Source organism: Triticum aestivum, chromosome 3D, assembly GCF_018294505.1.
Source record: "Triticum aestivum cultivar Chinese Spring chromosome 3D, IWGSC CS RefSeq v2.1, whole genome shotgun sequence".
NCBI lineage: Eukaryota > Viridiplantae > Streptophyta > Magnoliopsida > Poales > Poaceae > Triticum > Triticum aestivum.
In genome coordinates this window covers 330,866,524-330,881,607 of record NC_057802.1, presented here as the reverse complement: position 1 = coordinate 330,881,607, position 15,084 = coordinate 330,866,524, and positions in this window count along the sequence as shown.

The following is a 15,084-nucleotide window of genomic DNA, read 5'->3' as shown; positions in this document are numbered from 1 at the left end:
TCGGAGGGCTCCGCTTCGTCGCCATCGGCCGCCGGAGATCCGCCTCGCCGCCCCGCTCGCTCCGACGCTCCCCCGGCCCCGCCGTCTGCACCGGCCAACTTGCCGTGAGCCACTGACCCTCTCCCCTCCGCCTTTTCCCTCGCGCGCGTCCAGTAGCTGCCGCCCCGCAAGCTCCCGAGCTCACCGTCGGCGTCCTTGTCACCGTCGTGGCTTGAGCTCGAGACAGCCGCACCCATGCACTGCATCGAGGTCCTAATGACCCCAGGAGGCCGCTTAGCCCCTTTGCTCGCTCGCCCGCTTGCTCTAGCGCCGCGCCCGTGTAGGCAGTAGCTCCGGCCGCCGCCCCGCTCACCGTCGTCAGTGATTCCGGCCACCCTAGCACCACCCACCACCACTGGTCGATGCGCCTTGTCGCGCTGCTTCTACAGGACCCAGCCGCGCGAGCTCCCGTCGCCGGAGTTGGCCGGACGGGCAACCTCGCGTGTCCCGATTAGCATTGGCGGCTAACCGCCGTTTTGGATGACGTGGGCACATCATTAGCGGCTAATTGCGCCACTAATTAAACCTCCGGTGAAACTGACAGCCGGGCCCCACCGCCTAACTAACCGGCTAACTAAATAAGATTAAGTTTAATCTAACAACAGTGGGCCCGCGTGTCAGTGTTGACTATGCTGACGTGGCCGTTGACCCGACCCCACCTGTCTGTGACTCTAGCCAGAGCTGTGTCACTGACCTACGGGTCCCACCAGGAAGGTTTGACCCGGGGCAGCCCTGTTGACCCTGCTGACATCACCCTGACGCATTGCTGATGCAATAAGTCATTTTCTGGATTTATTCTTATTCGGGAAATTTCAGAAATTAGTGCTAACTTCAAAATTTCATAGAAATTAATCTGTAACTCCAAATGCAAAGTGTTATATATGAAAAATGATCAGAAAAATCTAATCTATCCATCTGTACTGGTTTCATGCATGTTTAAACAAGTTAACTTGCTGTTTAGTGCAAAACATGATAAGCACTATTTAAGATCACAAATGAGTTTGAACTTTGAATCTTTGGTTCAAAATGGCTCAAACCCATCTGGCTGTAATTGCATTAGCCCAACACACTCATTTTGCCATGTCATGTGCATGCATCATATTGTTGCATATCGCCATGTATTGATTGTGTTACCGGTGTAATCTCCGTGGTAGGTTCTACTCCCGAGGATATTCACGAGTATCCAGTTGAAGGGCAGTACCCCTCGACCACTTTGCCAGGCAAGAAAAACCCCCTTGTTCATTCCGATACAATCCCACTCTCTTGCTCCTGCTCTTTTATTGCATTAGGACAACAACGATTCATCTGTTACATGCTGCGGTAGTTGAACCCCTTTTCCTCTGCATGACCTGTCATTGCCACAGTAAATAGATGAAACCCACTAGCATGAGTAGGAGTTGTTTGAGACCTGATGTGCCTACTCATTCATGCTTGTTTGTCATGCCTGCTACTGCTTAGAGTTGAGTCAGGTCTGATTCATCGGGGATGAATCGGAGGTGTGTGAACATGTTCTACTGTTGAGAGCTAAGTGTGTGAACACGATTTGGTAAAGGTAGCAGTGAGAGGCCATGTAGGAGTACATGGTGGGTTGTCTCATTGCAGCCGTCCTCAGGAACTGAGTTCTGTGTTTGTGATCCATGAACAGTTACTACCACACATTGGGCTCCGGGCGCTCCAAGCTCTCTCGACTTATTAATCAACCTCATCTCTGTCCAGGAGTTGCAACTAGTTTCTGGTGTTTGTAGGTAGTGTTAGTAGTCTACCAAGTGGCACCCCGTACAGGTGGGCTTGGGACAGACTAGGCACAGTGGCACGGTGTACCAAGTGGCACCCGGATGGTGGGCTTGGGAACCCTACTCACATCGTTAGGGGTCGTGAGCGACACCCCGGCCGGATCTCCTTGCGGATGGAACCCGAATAGGCGATAAACCTGGACTAGAGACTTGTGTGGTTAGTCAGGTCGTGGCCGACTCCCTCACCAGGCTTCCGCTTGAAGGTTGCCGAGATACACGACGTGTACATGGTGGTAAGTGGCGAGAGCGTGTGTGAAGAAGTACACCCCTGCAGGGTTAACATCATCTATTCGAATAGCCGTGTCCGCGGTAAAGGACTTCTGGGTTGCCTGTACAGTTCATAGACAAGTGAAAGTGGATACTCTAAAATGCGCAAGATAAGCGTGAGTGCTATGGATGGCCTTCTCGTAAGGAGACGGGAGCGGATCCATAGTGGTGTATTGATATGGTGAATATGTGGACTCGTGTGCGCCACCTCAAAAGAGTTACTTGCAGTCGTAGTTTAGGATAGCCACCGAGTCAAAGCTGGCTTGCTGCAGTTTAACTCCACCACCCCTTTGTTGATACCGATGCATATGTTGTTAGTTCTGATGTAAGTCTTGCTGGGTACATTTGTACTCACGTTTGCTTAATTTATGTTTTTGCAGAGAGACTTCAGTCTCACTAGTAGTTCCGCGTGGACTTCGACGTTTAGCTTGTTACCTCAGCTACGATCTTGTGCCCTCGGTGGGATCTTGTAGATAGTCAGGCTTCTCAGCCTTTTCCATTTGTAGTTGTCTGTACTCAGACAAGTTAAGCTTTCGCATGTGCTTGTTGCTTGTATGCTCTGTATGTGGAGTCATGAGACCCATGTTTGTAATATCTGGCTCTTCGGAGCCTAATGAATAAATACTTTGTGTTGTAGAGTTTTGTTGTGATGCCATGTTGTATTTGCACATATCGAGCATTTTGTGTGTATGATTTGAAATGCTTGGTATGTGTGGGATCCGACAACCTAGTTGTTTATCCTTGGTAGCCTCTCCTATGGGGAAATGTAGTTTAGTGCTTCCACTGAGCCATGGTAGTCTGCTACATCCCGGTTTACCGGAGTCCTGCTAGCCCAGTTACTACTGCTCCGGAATACTTAGACTGGCCGGCATGTGATCCACTTCGTTCCTGTGTCTGTCCCTTCGGGGAAATGTCACGCGGTGACCTCTGGAGTCTTGCTAGCCTGCTACAGCCCGGGTTCCCGAAGTCCTGTTAGCCCAGTTGCTACAGCCCGGATTCACACGCTGATGACCGACACGTTCGACGCTGGTTCATGTATGCCAGTCCCCATAAGTTAGTGCCACTTTGGGTTCACGACTAGTCATGTCGGCCCGGGTTCTCTGTCATATGGATGCTAGCGACACTATCATATACGTGAGCCAAAAGGCGCAAACGGTCCCGGGCCAGGTAAGGTGGCACCTGTGGGAATACCGTGCATGAGGCCGCAAAGTGATATGATGTGTTACATGCTAGATCGATGTGGCTTAGAATCGGGGTCCTGACAAAATAATAATAATAATAATAAACAGTTCATATTCATTGCCTGAGCTGACAGCATATCAAGGTCAACATATTAACAGTTCTTACATCAACAGAAAATCGGGCATAACTCACAAATTCAGTACACGTGACAGTTTTAAATTGAACGAATTAAGTTTAAGGGTAGGCATAAAGACTAGTCTTACGGTTTAATTCCCGTGTACATGGGGGAACTGGGCTCATTACGTTGACCCCGAATGAACTTGGGTTTACTGATGATTTTACGCTTATCTGTTACACTGGTGCAGGATCCCTTGGCTGGCAACTCAGCAAATTCATCACACTCATCCTCATCGGCAAAATCCTTGACACTCAGTACCCTCCTCTTCCCATGCATCACTACATGGCAGTTCTTATGCAAGGGGTCTTTCGCAAAGAAAATCTAGGTAGCTTCGCTGGCAAGAATGAACGGGTCCGCGTTATGCCATCGTTGTCCTATTAATATAGGTCTTCCTGTAATCATCAACCTTTACATGACCAAGAGGGATCCATGCGCACCTGAATAATGCCACCTTAACTTTCACATAGTCAAGCTCCCAAATCTCTTTGATGGTTCCATAGTATACCCTTTTATCAGCTTCATCTACAGTCATGCATTCTATTCGAATAGAGCTATTCTAATATGAGGTCTTCTCATCACGTTCCTCAGTGTAGAACGTGTATCCATTTATGTCATATGCTTGGTACGTCAACACCGTATTTGATGGCTTTTGTGCCAACCACGTAGCAATGTCATCGATGGATCCTTGTGCCAAACGATTCTTTAGCCATTCGGCGTAGTTCTTAGTGTGCTCCTTCATCTCCACATCCGATGAAGGCACTAAAAGGATCTAGATGGACCTAGAGGGGGGGCGGTGAATAGGTACAATTACAAATTTTAATTATGACTTAGCAATTTTAGGCAATAATGCGGAATATGAAGGTGAGCCTAACAATTGCAAGTGTAGTACTAAGTGCTAAGTAGGTGAAGCAAGAATGTAAGTAAGCAAGCACAATATGATAAAAGTAAGTGCTAAGGGACAAGTAACCACAAGTAGAGAGTTAGGGTTAGGAATAACTGCAACTCCGGGAGACGAGGATGTATGCCGATGTTCACTTCCTTGGAGGGAAGCTACGTCACCGTTAGAGAGGTGGATGTTACCACGAAGGAACACCAACGCCACGAAGGCTCACCCTATTCTCCCTTTGAGAAAACACCACAGAGGCGTTTCTCAACCACTAGTGGTACACCTTGGGGTGGTCTCCAAACCCTCACAAACTTTTCCGAGGGTAATCACAAAGGTTGATTCCTCTCCGAAAGACTCCTACCGCCTAGGAGTCTCCAACCTCCAAGAGTAACAAGATCGATGGGAAAAGCTCAAGACTTGCTCAAATCACGAATTCCTTTGGTGCAAAGAAGGGGAAGGAGTGGATCTATCACTTGATTGGAGAACTTCTCTCAAATGTTCCCAAATCACTTGGGGATCTAGGATTTGGTGTAGAGGATTGAGAGAGAGAGAGAGAGTGAAGAGCGTTCTTGGCAAGCTCAAAGTGAATGGTCAACCTCCTCCTGGAAGAGGGAGAAGGCTATATATAGTGTGAGAGCAAAATAGACCGTTGGGCCACTTAATGCTGATGGTCGTCCGGTGGCTACCGGACGACCGGTGACACACAGGGGACCGGACGTCCGACAGGCGGCCGGTCGTCCGGTGGCTGGAATACCAACCAGAGATACAGGTGTGTAGTGGGACGCACAGGCAGCGGACGTCCGGAAGGTGCCGGTCGTCTGGAGCCCGGACGTCCGGTGTTTGTCGGATATCCGTTAATTTCAGTTCTGTTGAAGTGCACCGGATATCTGGAGATGTGCGGACGTCCGGTGACCAGACGTCCAGTGTGATCGGTCTTCCGCTAATATTCATTCTGTGGAGATTTACCAGACGACTGGAGAGGGTCGGATGTCCGGTAGGTCAAGAGGGACCGGACGTCCGTAGACTTCGGACGTCCGGTGGTAGTAGGACCAAATAGCTAAGAAGCATACTACCATTTGTGCACAAGTTAGAGGAAGAAACTTGAGATGGCATAAGAGGGAATTTTATGGGTTTGAGCAAGTCCTTTCGCGAAATCCAGTGATCCCCTCTTAATAGTGAAGGATCCCTATACTCAAGAACAACCTGAAAATAAGGAGCTGAAGCTTTTTATCTTTGTCTTGTGTCTCTGCTCTTGAGTGATATAAGTATATATAGATGCTTTATGTCCGTAGTCATGATCCACACACACACACATAGCCCTTGAGACATAATCCTAAGAAATAATCGATAAACATGATTAGTCCCAAAATGCATGTTGTCATCAACATCAAAATACGATTAAGGGCATGATTGCACTTTCAATCTCCCCCTTTTTGGTAGTTGATGACAACATACATGCACTATTTAGAATAAAGCTTTGAATATCGAAAGAATTTATTGTGGAGCTCCCCCTCAATATGATACCAACACAATCAAAACTCATTACACAAGATAATCAAGATAACATCAGATTTAGAATAAGCTCCACAAAGATTCAACACTCATAGCATATAACATAAGTCGGTACAATCATAGCATAAGTTCAATAACAGGCTCAACACATAGCATGAGTTCGATAACAAAGTTAAGAACATAGCATCATATCACATACTCCCCCTTGGCAGCAAATACCCAAAAGAGGGGGGGGGGGGTCATAGCAGCATCAAAGAGCCTCGTCATCATCATCATCATCATGAGCACCACTACCACCAGCCTCATCAAAGAAATCAGCCCACTCAGGACCCGAAGGAAAACCGAAGTCAGAAGGTGGATCATTAGGAAGACGTTCATCGTCACTCACATAAAAAACTCCGGAGTCTCTCAGACGAGCCTTCAGAGCATTCTTGGAGGTGACCAAGCGTGTGACAATGTCGTGATTTTGGGAGCAATGAAAGGTAAACATCTTCATCATGGCAGAGTGAGCCTTCCCAAGGAAACGAGAAATGCGACCAAAAGGTGCAGAGCCAGAGGAAGTAGACCTAGCAGTAGGAGGAGGAACACTAGCCAGAGTGCAGCGAGCAGGAGCAGAAGAGTCCTTGGAAACCCAATCATCCGCCATGTGAGGTGAATGACCCACCGTTCATGCAAGTGCGTGCGGGCAATGGGAAATGGAGCAACACTCTCGATAAATGCCTGAAGAAAGGGGGCATGAGGAAAGGCTCGCTTGTGTTGAAAACAAGCAAGACGGATTTCATGCCACAGAAAGCGAGGGACATTGATCTTCCCCTTTGGAGACTCATAGAGGCGATGCATGAGATCAATGCAATAACTATTACATGATCCCTTGTCACCCATCTTGGGATAAATGGTGCGAATGACACACTGATAAATGATGTAGAAAGGTGAGCGCGAAATCGAGACTTGGTTCAGGCCCTTTTGTTTTTCCTCCTCGGTCATTTCACTGATGGGTTTGAGAATATCCATGCAGACCTCTATGCCCTTGGGCCTATGGTGAGGGTCATCCTTATGGATTTTGAAGCCTATGCCAGGAAAACCAAGAGCAGCAACAAATTGAGCATAGGATGCCGTGAGCACGGTGTCGGAGGTCATCCAAGTGACAGTTTTATTGGGACCAAAATAACAAGTGGCATAGAATTGATGGATTGCAGCTTGGTTAAAATCATGCTGAAATTCAAAGGGTGCAGCAAGATTGGATGACTCAATGAGCTCAATAGCTCCCGGATATTTCTCCGGATGAGTACGGATATGCTCTAAGTCAATGCAAACATGGAGAGATAGACCTTTAGGAATGATGATAGTGGTAAAAATGTCGGCTTGGACATTAGTGCGAAAACGAGCATCCTGTGAGTCGCTAACAATAGTGAATTGATCTATGTCACGACGAAGCTTAAGGTAAGAAGCTATGGGAACCTCATTGAACCTTTTAATGATGCGACCGTGAGGGACTGGAGGTTCAAGAGAGATGCGACGGGCATCACCTTGAGGTTGTACCGGAGGAGGAGGCTTGAAAGTGGGCCGACGTGTTCCCGGTTTAGGTGCGGAGGTGCGGACAGCGACATAGGCGGGCTGCTCCAAATCCACCATTTCGTCCTCATAGTCGGATCCCTCCGATGAGGAGTCGCTAGCCGAGCTGTGATGGAGGGCGACACGCTTCCGGGGGCGGACCCGCTCTTGAGAATCGTCGGAGCCACCACGACGAGGCGGACGGGACGGTCCACCGGTGACCTGCTTGCGCGCGGAGAGCTTGGTCTTTGGCATCTCGACCTGAAAGGACGAACAGAGCAAGGAGAAGACGCGATGAGGACGAACGGGGCCAGACGGCGGCTGGAACTGCCCAACAGGGTCCCTACAGCGGTCGGACGACCCAACGGGGTCCCGGCGGTGAGGCGCTCGACCAGCCCGTGAACGCAGCGAGGAGGGTTGGCGGCGGCGGCGGCGGAGACGAGATGAGGAGTGGGGAAATTAGGTTTAGAACTGAACGAACCGCACGCCGCAATATATATATGTGGGCGAGAAATTGACCGGACAGCCGGTGTGAACCGGACATCCGGGGCCTGAGAGGGCAACCTGATACGGCAGGTAATGGACGACCGGCAAAAATGGACGTCCGGCAAAAACGGACGTCCGGCGCGTTTAGACAGAGCAGAAATTAACGGAAATCCGGTCACAGCAGACGAACGGTAATAGGGCACCAGAGAGGTTTTTACGGACGTCTGGTATAGAGCGGACGACCGGAAGCACTTATGGATTTTTTTTAGAAAGACTAGGGTGCCATAGTTGGTGCTAATGACAATGATGGGGAGATGATGAGTGAAGTATGTAGTAGGATGCAAAGACACCATATATTAAGCAATGAGTTTCCTATGCCAACAATAATAAATGCACATACCGCTCATATGTTGTTCGAATGACAAGAGCGGTGACTAATGCCACCATGTATGAGTATACGTGACATGACTCTGCAAAGATTTGAACTTTGGGTCCATAATCACTACTCCATCATTGAAAGCACCATAGTTAGAATAACATGGTAGCTTTGAGAGTGTTTGTTCTTTTTACGCATTTCATAGGGTGAGAGAACGCATGAGTTGAGTGTCTCCCCCTAAATATATGCCTACATAGAGACAAGACATTATGACATTGCATGCATGAGTACTAGTTTTCACATAATGTTGTCAAGCTCCAAGATACCAAGTTCACGCCTAAGTTGACAAAATCTTGCCTCATCCAATGGCTTTGTGAAAATATCTGCAAGTTGCATATCTGTGCCAACATGAGCAATGTTAATGTCCCCCTTTTCCACATGATCTCTCAAGAAGTGATACCTAATATCAATGTGCTTTGTGCGGGTATGATCTTTGGGGTTCTCAGCAATATTGATGGCACTTTCATTATCAGATAGAAGAGGCACATGTCTATAGGTGATACCGTAATCCTTCAAAGTTTGCCTCATCCATAGTAATTGAGTTGCACAACTGGCGGTTGCAATGTATTCAGCTTCTGCGGTGGAGAGGGCAACACAATTTTGTTTCTTCGAGGACCAACTTACCAAGGAGCGTCCAAGAAATTGACATGCATCGGAGGTGGACTTACGATCCACTTTGTCTCCGGCCCAATCCGCATTCGTGTACCCAATGAGATCGAACTTAGCATCCTTGGGGTACCATAGTCCTAACTTTGGGGGTGTGAACAAGGTATCTAAGAATATGCTTAACCGCCTTATGATGGCTTTCCCTAGGGAAAGCTTGAAATCTAGCACACATGCATACACTATACATGATGTCTGGTCTAGATGCACAAAGATAAAGCAATGAACCAATCATAGAGTGGTATTTAGATGGGTCGAAGGGGGTACCGTTTGAGTCTTCAGTGAGTACAATTTTGGTTGGCATGGGTGTCTTACATGGGCTAGCATCAGTCATGCCAAATTTTGCTAGGACATCCTTGAGGTATTTTGCTTGAGACAAGAAAATTCCTTCTTGAAATTGTTGAATTTGAAATCCGAGGAAGAACTTCAAATCCGTATTGAGTGACATTTCAAAATTCTTGGTCATTGAAGCCGCAAACTTCTTGCACAAATGAATGTTAGGAGAACAAAAAATGATATCATCTACATAGATTTGGCATAAGATCAAATCACCTTTGTCCCTCTTAGTAAAAAGAGTGGGATCGATCACCCCTCTCACAAAACCATCATCGAGTAAAAACTTCTTAAGATGATCATACCAAGCATGAGGTGCTTGTTTGAAGCCATACAAAGCCTTATGAAGTTTATACACATAGTCTTTGTGATCGGGATCAACGAACCCAGGTGGTTGACACATATACTTCTTCTTGCAGAGGACCGTTAAGGAAAGCACTCTTCACATCCATTTGATGTAATGTAAAACCATTGAAAGCAGCATAAGCAAGTAAGATGCAAATGGATTCAAGACGGGCAACAGGGGCAAAGGTCTCACCAAAGTCCAAACCTTCAACTTGTGAGTACCCTTGTGCCACTAACCTTGCCTTGTTGTGGATGATTACACCATTCTCATCTTGCTTGTTCTTGAAAACCCATTTTGTTCCGATGACATTGTGTTCCGTAGTTGGCCTCTTGACTAATTACCACACTTGGTTGCGCTCAAAACTATTCAACTCTTCTTGCATAGCAACGAGCCAATCGTTGTCCATCAAAGCTTCTTGTACCTTGAGAGGCTCAACACTAGACACAAACGAGAAGTGAGCACAAAACTTTGTCAATTGTTTACGAGTGACTCTACCTTCCGATATGCCAGTGAGGATTTTATCAATATCAACACGACCGGCCACTCGAGGCATGATGGAGGTAAGTGTTTCACGAGGTTCAACTTCATGTCCATCATCCACGTCCTCAACATATGGATCATTAATGTGTGGTTGAAGATCTTCTTCTTCATCTTGCATTTGTTGAGGTTCATTGTCAATGATTACACTTTCTTGTTCTTGCCCTTGATGATGATCTTGCTCTTGATGATTACTATGAAGAGGAACTTGATCATCATCTTGTACTTGGTCTACGGGCATTGGTTGAGCAATAGGAGCTTGTGGTGGTATGGGTGTTGAAGTAGTTTGATGATGTGCGAAGCCTCCATCTTCTTCTTCATCATCATGAGGTTCTTGTTCCATTGGGAGAAGTGCGCCAACACCCATGGTCAAGATATCTTGAGAAGAATCTTCTTCACCTACATCACTTAGATCAACTTGCTCCCCATGGGAGCCATTAAATTCATCAAACACCACGTCACAAGTTTCTACAACACATCCATTGGATTTGTTGTAGACTCTATAGGCGTGAGAGTTTGATCCATAGCCAACAAATATACCCTCAGTTGTTTTGGATTGAAATTTTCCTAACCGTTCTCTTTTGTTGAGGATGAAACATTTGCATCCAAATACACGAAAGTACTTGACATTTGGCTTGTTCCCGGTTAGGAGCTCATATGGAGTTTTTTCCAATATTTTGTGGAGGAAGAGTCGATTTGATGCATGGCATGTGGTGTTGACAGCCTCGGCCCAAAAACTGTGTGGAGACTTGTATTCATCCAACATGGACCTTGCCATCTCCACAAGTGTACGATTCTTCCTTTCTGCAACACCATTTTGTTGAGGGGTGTATGGTGCGGAATATTGATGTTCAATCCCTTCATCACTAAGAAATCCTTCCAAGGTGTAATTCTTGAACTCGGAACCATTATCACTTCTTATTGCCATGATTTCTTTGTCAAACTTGCGTTGTGCTTGCTTGGCAAAATCAATGAAGGTGATCTTCGTCTCGTCCTTGGACTTGAGGAAAAACACCCATGTGTATCTTGAGTAATCATCAACAATGACAAGTCCATACTTTTTCCCACCAAGACTATCCCATGAAGGAGGCCCAAAGAGATCCACATGAAGGAGCTCCAAAGGCCTTGAAGTAGACACAATATTCTTGGGTGGGTGCTTTGATTGATGTTGCTTCCCGGCTATGCATGCACTACACACACGATCTTTCTCAAAAGAGACATTGGTTAGTCCAAGGATGTGATTACCCTTTAAGAGATCTTGAAGATTTCTCATGCTGACATGGGCTAGCCGGCGATGCCATAGCCACCCCTTGTCGGCCTTGGCCATTAGACAAGTTGCATGGAATGTGCTCTCTTTCGAGAAATCAACCGTGTAAAGGTTGCCATCCAACTCTCCAACAAAGGCCACTTCGAGAGTATCTCTCTTAAAGACTTCCACATCCGTTAGTCCAAAAAGTGTATCATAACCAACAGAAGCCAATTGGCGAACAGAAAGCAAATGGTATTTGAGGGATTGGACAAGCATGACATTTGCAAGAGACATGTCATTTGTGATAGCCACCTTGCCCAACCCGAGTACCTGTCCTTTTGATCCTCCACCAAACATAATGCTCATAAATGGTTGAATAGCTTCCATGAAATCGTAGAGCAACTTGCTATCTCCGGTCATATGATTTGTACATCCATTGTCAATCACCCATTTTACTCCACCGGAGAAAGCAACCTACACACAATTATGGCTTGGTTAGAGGCACCCATTTTGCAATGGGACCTCTCAGGTTAGTCACAAGGGTCTTAGGGACCCAGATAGCATAAAACGAAATGCATTTCGAGGACCAACAAACTTAGCAAAAACTTCTCTGTCCTTAGTCTTACGAAGTATATAGGATGGAGGCATGAACTCTTTTGGTTTGTTGAGAGTAGGCATGCCCCTTGTGGCCTTCCCACTAACAACCTTACCTTTCTCCTTGTGCCCTTCTCGTACAAAAGTTTCTTTTAGAGGGGTGGTGCACTTTTGAGAGGGCGTCTTCTTCTTGCTTGTGCTTGGGTCAAACCCGAGTCCCTCTTTGGCAAACACCTCATTGTGTTGGCTCAACACCTCATTAAGGTTCTTTTGCCCTTGAGCACATGTCATGAGCCCTTTCTCGATTTGTGCCTTGAGAAAGTGATTCTCCTCAAGAATAGATGCTAGATCACTACTAGAGTTAGTAGTACAAGCATCAACATTGATAATAGGAGAAGAGTAAGCCTTGGCTAGAGTTTCAAGATAAGTAAGCTTAAGTGTCTCAAAACTCTTTGTAAGAAGGGTGAGCTCTTCTTCCTTAGTCTTGAGGGACACGGATAGGAGCTCACAATCCTTAGAGAGAGAAGCATTAGACTTCACAAGCTTACTTTTATCTTTCATCAACTCTTCGCAAGAGTCGATAGCCTTTTTCAAGGAGGCAAGATCTTTAGTATGAACATCAATGTTTGAACCAATCTTTAGGCATAGTTCATCATTTTGTGCTTCCTCATATTGGACTTTCCGCTCAAGGATTTCACATTTTTCCTTTTCCTCGGTGACGAGGGTTTCGGTTTCCTTAATGGAGATGGTGTGCTTACTCACCATCTCCATAAGCATACGAAACATAGTGATCTTCTTTCCTTTAAGGGAGCACATGAACTTATTTAGTTTAGCAAGCATAGGATCATCTATATCATCATCCTCATAACTATCCTCCGCATCAAGATACTCATCACTAGGAGTAGGAGGAGTGAAAAGAGGAGGGTTTGATCGTGGGGTTACCTTGACCTTGTCAGGAGAGTGTTGGTCCTCTCCATCTTCTACCACAGCCTTTGCCATGAGGCACTTGTGAGCATTGCCCTTGTAGTCCTTCATGTAGTTGTAGGTGACAACATCACCACTCTTGTTGACTAGCCTCAACGTGTTCTGAGAATCTTGAGCAACTCCGGCAACACCACTAACATCATCCGGATTCAACTTCATCGGATTCAACTTCATCACCATCTTCTTCTTCATCATCATCTTCTTCTTCTTCACTTTGCTCATCTTCACATACATGCTTGGCCTTCAATGCAAGATTGATCTTTGACGATGGAGTACCATGCATGGCAAGATGTTTTGTAGCATTTGCCTTTGACTCTTCAAATAGTTGGAAAGTGGATATGATGTCATCTGTAGTCATTTCCTTGAAGGCATGGTGTTGCCTTATGTCCCATACCATTTGATGGTGATATGGAGCAAGAGCATGGAGTAACTTGTCCACAAGGAATCGCTTAGTCATGTTGAATCCATCTTGTGTCTTGTCACACTCACACAACTCAATATCAGCGGTGAGAGTCATGAGACGCTCAAGGAGTTGATTGGGGGTTTCACCTTTCTCCATACAAAAGTTTTGAAATTGCCCCTTGGCAATTTCATATTGAGCACTCCGAAGGGTGGAGGTACCGGTCTTGGATCTTATAATACTTTCCCATAGTTCCTTGGCACTTGTGATGTGTATGAAAGGTCTCCTTTGCTTTTCAACCATACCTCTCCTTATACACATGACTGCAGTGTCATTGAGATTCTTGTCATAAATTTCTCTTGGTGTAGGATTCTTTGGATCAACCACATGGTAACCATACTCCAAGATCTCTAGCATCTCATCGTTTCCATATCGAAGATGATCCTGCATAGCAACTCTCCACAAGGAAAAATCGGAAGTGGCATCAAGTAAAGGAGGTTTGCCTTGAGGGTTATATTTTGGTTTCTCAACTTGGGGTCTTGCATAAAGCCAAGGAACACTAGAGTGTTCATTGCTGGGAGGTTGTTGACCAAGTGACGGAGTAGGCACAGTTGGCCTTGAAGCCGCACCACCCGAAAGTGGTGCAAGCACCATGGACAATGTGGCTATCCTCATTTGGACCAAGGCCTTGACAGAAGCATCATGCTCCTCTTTTTTCTTAGCAAGGGCCCATTCCAGATCCTCATAAGTAAAGGACTTGACTTCTGAAGAAGCCTCACCTTTATCCTTCGGATCTGCAACACGGGGAGTCCCATCGGGGTTCATCTCGCTCTAGGGCGGTTAAGCCACAAGAATAGAGCACGAGGCTCTGATACCAATTGAAAGGATCGAGATGGACCTAGAGGGGGGGGTGAATAGGTACAATTACAAATTTTAATTATGACTTAGCAATTTTAGGCAATAATGCGGAATATGAAGGTGAGCCTAACAATTACAAGTGTAGTACTAAGTGCTAAGCAGGTAAAGCAAGAATGTAAGTAAGCAAGCACAATATGATAAAAGTAAGTGCTAAGAGACAAGTAACCACAAGTAGAGAGTTAGGGTTAGGAATAACTGCAACTCCGGGAGACGAGGATGTATGCCGATGTTCACTTCCTTGGAGGGAATCTACGTCACCGTTAGAGAGGTGGATGTTACCAAGAAGGCACACCAACGCCACGAAGGCTCACCCTATTATCCCTTTGAGACAACACCACAGAGGCGTTTCTCAACCACTAGTGGTAGACCTTGGGGTGGTCTCCAAACCCTCACAAACTTTTCCGGGGGTAATCACAAAGGTTGATTCCTCTCCAAAAGACTCCTACCGCCTAGGAGTCTCCAACCTCCAAGAGTAACAAGATCGATGGGAAAAGCTCAAGACTTGCTCAAATCACGAATTCCTTTAGTGCAAAGAAGGGGAAGGAGTGGATCTATCACTTGATTGGAGAACTTCTCTCAAATGTTCCCAAATCACTTGGGGATCTAGGATTTGGTGTAGAGGATTGAGAGAGAGAGTGAAGAGTGTTCTTGGCAAGCTCAAAGTGAATGGTCAACCTCCTCCCGAAAGAGGGAGAAGGCTATATATAGTGTGAGAGAAAAATAGACCGTT